We start from the raw sequence: 6,605 nt of genomic DNA, 5'->3' as shown, positions 1-6,605 counted from the left end.
TATCGAAAAATTTAACTAGATACAGATTTTAAAATATAATTACGGGCTATCAAAATTATTATGTAGAACACTTAAATATAATAAGCAATGCTTTGCAAAGTTTCGACATTCTGTATAGCAATCAGCTTGTGCGTCCTACATAATTATTTGATGGTTCGACAAAGTTTATTTTTACATCTGCAAAAGTTTTCAATATATTTAACAAAACTGCCATGTGATCGCAAAATATTCACAAAAATCTTTACAAATTAAACAAAAATTGTGATTCGTATATTCATATTATCTTTATAGCGGATATTAGTATTTTAATTCATACACGCGCTATTGTTATCAAATAACCATCTTCGATGACGACGTAGTAGTTAAGTCACTTTTAATAAATGCAGTCCGCGCTTTTGGTTTTCGATACCCGTGTACCTCAGTCCACGATCACTGAATGAAAAAAATCTGGAATTCCCAGTGGGTGGACCAGTTCCCCGTCTCCTAAGATCTGCATGACCGTTGTGTCCTTTCACGATGAACGCATATCACGTCTTCTTACGAGTTTCACGAAGAGCGGCGTACGTTGCATCGTCATCCTTTTTTTCGTCAAACTCCCTTTTCGGCCATTACTTTCACTTTCACACGTTACTTTGAAACTATTCCTTAAATAGACATCCAACTTCACAAACATTTCCGAAACATTAAAAACTATTATAACTTGGAAATAAAACGTATTCTTATAAAACGCAAGTAGTTGTTATAAACAAACTCGCTGTATTAACGATACTTTTGTCACACAATGTTTAATTAATATTTCTAACACTGTGTTATATTCGTTAAATCGAAATAATGAAAGACTATAGATATAGTGTATAAATAAAAAAAAAAATAAAATAGTACGTATAGCGAATAGAGGAATTAGTAACAGAATATCAATCAGATACGATTGAAATCATTTTATTTTCAAAGCTTTTTATGCACATGTAACGATCAACTGCGTAACAATACTGTCCTGGTGATCATAAAGGAGATTTTTCTTTTCTCTTTCAATGCACACCGCAATACATTCAACTCTTCTACGATCGTAGCTTCTCTCTCTCTCTCTCTCTCTCTCTCTCTCTCTCTCTCTCTCTCTCTCTCTCTCCGTCTTTTATTTGTTGCAATAATAAAGTAGTCAAGAATTAAATGGTTATTCGTCGTACATTATATAGAGAATATACCTATTCGTTACACACGTAGTTTCTTCTTGTAATCAAACGGCAAGCCGCGCGTGAAAATCGCTCGTACAATAAATCGTCGTAATACTGCTCGAATTACCTCGAGTAAACGTATCGAGAGTGCGATTGTACTCTAGATAGAAACGCACATTATTAACACCCACGAACATTCTCGACAAAAGAAGCCTAAGGATACGTTGCAGTGATATTTATATAACATTAATTCGAGTTGCGTTAGCAATAAAAATCACTGCACATCTCGTTTTTCTAGCTTATATTACGCCCGACTATGTTGGCAATATAGAATTACTTCAAGGATCATCGAAATCGAATATCAGGAACTGTCTTCCTAACACCTTTGAATATCCTTCCCGTCTCTTAAATATCATAATTTTACATTAAGATTTTGGAAATAGTGAACGAGACCGCGCGTAGTGTTACGGGACACATGAATCTTCTTACGTAATAACGCAAATAGAGAATTCCCATCCTTATAGAAGTATATAATATTTGAAAAGCACTTCCTCCTTTTTCCCTGCATCCGCATATCTACATATTTCTTCTATGCGCACGATATTCAATTTAGCTTCTGCGATGGAAATTATTAGAAACTCATCCTGTCGTTCATCCTGTCTAGTCTATGAAAATCGAAACTACATTTATTTTATGACTTATATAGAAATAAACGTCATTAAAAATATTACTCATTAAAATATGAAGAATAGATAATATTTTCCCCAAATTTCATGAGACTTGACCATTTAATTTGAGTCTGACAAAAATTTAAATTTACAAAAAATCCTGTGCGCGCAAATCGAGAAATTTCTGGAATGACGTATTGCTTCGTAAACTTTGTAAAATAATAAAAAGCGATCGCCTAAAAAATGTATCAAAATACGATATAAATACTGAAGTATACGTATATTCGTCAATGAGTGGTACGGACTTCTTGACTGCTCGTGAGAGAAATGAATCGTCGACGATGATCGAGGAGACACGGAAAGATGTTTATTGTACAAGCTTTTTCATTGGGGACCGACTATCTTCGTTAGTAGTGATTACGGGAAGGAGTTACATGATTTACAAACATGTTAAATACCTGAGAAGAACGTGATCACGAGCGCTAGCGAATTAAATCGCGCGCTACCCTATTATATCGTTCGTATATCTTTTTCTTACAATGACACGACTGCCACTACGTTGTTTAGTAATCGAGATATCTATATAAAAATCGAAGACTTATGCGAAGAGCTACGGGATGACAACGGGACAAAAACGTACACGTATGGAAAAGTAAGAGTTCAAATGGACACATCGAACACTTTCTCTCGCTACAAATTATGTAATATTCAAATTGATATTCCACGAAGTCGCTTAGCATCTTCGAAACATCGCCTAAGTATATTACAGAAATCCATCCGAGAATCGTATACGATTGCTCCATTTATAATGTGCGAGTAATTAGCAAATAGTCATTCGAATGGCAAAAAGGTTTCGTTAACATTTCTATTGTGTGTCGATACAATGCAGATTTAAAATTACAACTTTTGTATTAACAGTGTATTTACTTGCTGAATATTTTGACGAAAATTTACATAAGCCCAGTATATAACAAAAGTAAGAATTTTACTACTTATTTTATTTATTTAATAAATTATTCAGTTCAATAGAAATTTCAATTGTACATAATTCTAAAAGTGGAGAATAATTTTTGTAGACAACTTACGATTCTTTTAAATATAGTTTTTCGGACAATCTAATAGAATTGTTTTCTTTTTATAGAGCAACTGTCGTTTGGTTTCAAAAGACGAATAACTTGTTTCTGCTACATGTCGAAAATCGTATTTACTACAATAACAAAATATCGCGATGATTAAGATAATGAAGGTAAATAACGAAGAACGGTTTGGTTTTTTACCGGCGATTGTATTACATAGAACGTAATCTTCCATTTTTCTAAAACACATTATTTATAGTTATAGTTGACATTCAATTTTCAAGATCCTTTAAGATATTGCATTTTCTTGGTCAGTCAACTGTCTTTCCGTCCATTTACGTAACTTCGACGATGCGTAAATGGAATAATAAAAGTATGCATGTTTCAGTCGGAGGCAACGACCTTAGAGTATCCCGAAAATAATGTATGCCAGTAACAGTATTCCAGTCTCGAAAAAATTCTTAGCTAATTATTTAATATATTGATTTTTACTCAATGAAAATTTTATTCAAGATTTTTATCGTTTATAACTTTCATAAATTTAATTATATTTAATGTAAAAATTACGTTAAATTTGAGATTAAATTTTTATTATAAAAAAAAAAAATGAAGTGCTGCACTTATGATAATGAAAAAAAATATTGCAGAGATACTTATTCTTTAGAATTCTTATAGAGCATTCATAAAGTAATTTATTTATAATATTTATGTAATATTAGAATTTTAATAAAAAAAATTTTTTTAATGACACGTTACAATGAACGTTACGATATCATATAAATACTCCACTGATATCTTTAATTTAATGAACAATGTTAATAAAATTTACACATCAATAATAGATAGTGAAATTACGAAATGACATGCAATTTCAAATATTTGTTAATTATATATGCCGCGTTAATTATCGAATAATTGTCACAACACATAGATAATACGACATAATAGGAATATCGCATAATATTTACAATGATATGTGATAAGCGACAATACGCAGATAATGTATGCAGATTTTGTAATTTTGTATGAGTCTTCTCCGCCATATCTATTTCTTACATGAAAATTTCTCTATCCAGCATATGCGTATGAATAGAAAAAAAGACGATAAACCTGCGAATGGGTATATAAGGTAAACAAATAAAAAATCAATTTTTACAAATAAATATAAAACATATATTTAAATTAAATGCCACAAAATATCTTGCCTTGCGATAAACGTCAGAGTGTCCTTTTTTTTTTAGTTCTTCCACGTGAAATTACAGTGCCAAAGAGAAATAAATCAACTATCAATTTTTTATAACGGTAACGTGCACACGTTTTAACAATATGCTAAAGAAATTATATAATACCGATATGTCGGAAATTAAGTGAACGTTATACGCGCTATATTTGAAGGATCTATAAAAACAAAAATTCGCTAAAAGTCACGGCAATCTAATTCGCCGAATAAGTCCTTCCGATCTCATCGATATATATTCAGTCTTCATCAATTTATCATTCTACCGTGTATCAATTCACCGCACCACAGTTTCACGCGGATTCGTTAGAATTAATTAAAATACTAGTCGTTTCGTGCCGCGTGCGCGCTGACGAAGCAAGGGGGAGTCGAGTCGAAGAAAAATACAATTGTCGCCTCTCTCATTTCTCTCTCTCTCTCCTCTTTGTTCCCTTCTCTTTTTTTCAGGATTAAATGAAATTTTCTTATCCAAATGCGTGCTGTCTCTATAAAAAATAAGTAAATTAAAAGAAATTCATAGGAATCTATTTTGAATTCAGGGTTAAATTAAAATTTCATTTCCTTCCATTCGTTTCTGATAGTCAGTAACACATCAAAATTAAGACATAAATATATGTAAAAAATATTTCAATCATAACATATGTATATTTATGCCTTAACTTTCTATCAGCCGTTAAAACACAAATATATGAAAGGAAGATTAGATGATTTTAATTAATATAAAATAATAATACTTAATTGGAATTTTGGAAAATAAATTTCGATGAATTTCTTTCAATCTCTTCCTTTTTTATACAGTTCAGGAAGATGCAGCACCGGTCATTTTCTATATTTTACCGGCTGTAAGAGTATAAGAGCTTTTGAGAACGAATACGCTTTCTTAATGAACGAACATGCTTCTTATAATAGTTAACGAAATTATTATTGCTGCTAAATCGATCATGGATCGTATTATTGCTCTACGAGAGCTTGGACAATAACGTGAAAAATCCGTGACTCCTCCAATCGTTGAGCCACTATTAGCCAAAGAGCAAATTCTTTAATGTTTGTTATCAGAATCGTTTCTTGAGACCGCTCATATAATCCATTGATACGATCGTGAGGCGCCGAGCAATGAACACTAACTGTGGTACATACAAGTGGCTTTCAGGAAAACAGGAAACCGTATCGTTTCGCGTATGGACGTAGCATTTCGCGACATTTCGTTGCTTCGTATTATTTCGCATACTGGGCTAATTTTTTAGCTGCCTAGTTTCGCATCTGACGTTAATATCGAGCGAACTGAAGCTCCGAATTAAAGAATCGCATTCAGTGTTGAACGTCGCCGCGCAATTTTCATTATTTCCACGATTCTTATGTCAAGTGGATGACGCTAAGGATCAGGAGGATCACAACTAATATAATATTATTAAATGGCGGCACTATACGCACGAAATTACGTAGGTGAGACGCCTGTGAAGCAATTAGAGTTTCAATGTTTGCGAGTTCTAGTGAATGCCTCCTCCTCCTCCCCCCCCCCTCTGCAATATTTGCACAGATGCATATACATCATATGTAATACGTCCCTATGCAGTTATGCGGCTAATTGATATTCGTAGGTATACGCGAGTAATTATCTGCTTACACGATTTATGTACAAGTTATCACGATTTCAGGTAGCCGAGAGGATCAGTAACGACGATGTGAAGCATCGCTTTATACTGCGCGGTAACGATATTCAGCGCTTGTTTACATTCAATATAATATAACGCACGTACACACAAACACACACATGCATACATTTCATATTCCTCTGCCCTCCCCCCCCCCTTGACGTTTGTTGTTTTTTTTTTTTTCAAATAATTATCGCAAATTAGCCTAATTTTTATATTAATCGTTTCTCAATTTTTTTTTTTTTTTTTTACTACGTTTACCAATAAAGAAATTCGTTTATTCATGCGAGCAACAACTAAGCGGAACAACGCAGATTGTCTCCGTAGGATTAGTAATTTTTTTTTCTCTTGACAAGGCGAAATCGATGGGAGACGGCACAAAAAGCGTCTCTTACGCGCAAGATGCACTGCTGTCTACCACTAGGAAAAGAATAGAACGCGCTACGTCCTTGCCGCCGAACACATATAGAGACACAATTATCTTACTAATCATTAATAGTTAAGTATCACAATCTATGATAAGAAATCCGCGCATATATGCGTCTTGCCGCATCGCTAGCTACCCGCGCGTTCTTCACCCGTCGGAAAATTGCGGCGCGCAGAGATGCAAATCAACGAGTACGTACAAAAATAAATAATCGTCTTGGGTGAATACAGCGGGATCGTGTAGCTCACTAATCTGTCTACTTCGGTCCGCGTGCAAACCTACGTGGTACGCCTACGATTTATTCGGAGCGATCGATCAATCGTCCTAAAAACGAAGCGCTAATAATAAAACAGGCCTAAGTCGTAGAAAACAA

At 33.7% G+C, this 6,605-nt stretch overlaps 1 protein-coding gene across 1 annotated transcript in view; it reads right to left on the bottom strand.

The window, feature by feature from the left end:
* Positions 1–4,611: 4,611 nt before the first annotated feature.
* Positions 4,612–6,605, bottom strand: part of LOC108756574 (ataxin-7-like protein 1) — a 9,209-nt gene continuing 7,215 nt past the window's right edge. The window contains exon 7 of the transcript XR_001939846.1: positions 4,612–4,638. The gene's annotated coding sequence lies outside the window, so the exon portion shown is untranslated. The remainder of the gene's footprint in view (positions 4,639–6,605) is intronic.

The sequence above is a fragment of the Trachymyrmex septentrionalis genome, unplaced genomic scaffold (assembly GCF_001594115.1).
Source record: "Trachymyrmex septentrionalis isolate Tsep2-gDNA-1 unplaced genomic scaffold, Tsep1.0 scaffold128, whole genome shotgun sequence".
In the NCBI taxonomy this organism is placed as follows: Eukaryota; Metazoa; Arthropoda; class Insecta; order Hymenoptera; family Formicidae; genus Trachymyrmex; species Trachymyrmex septentrionalis.
This window is presented reverse-complemented; position numbering and strand designations above follow the sequence as displayed.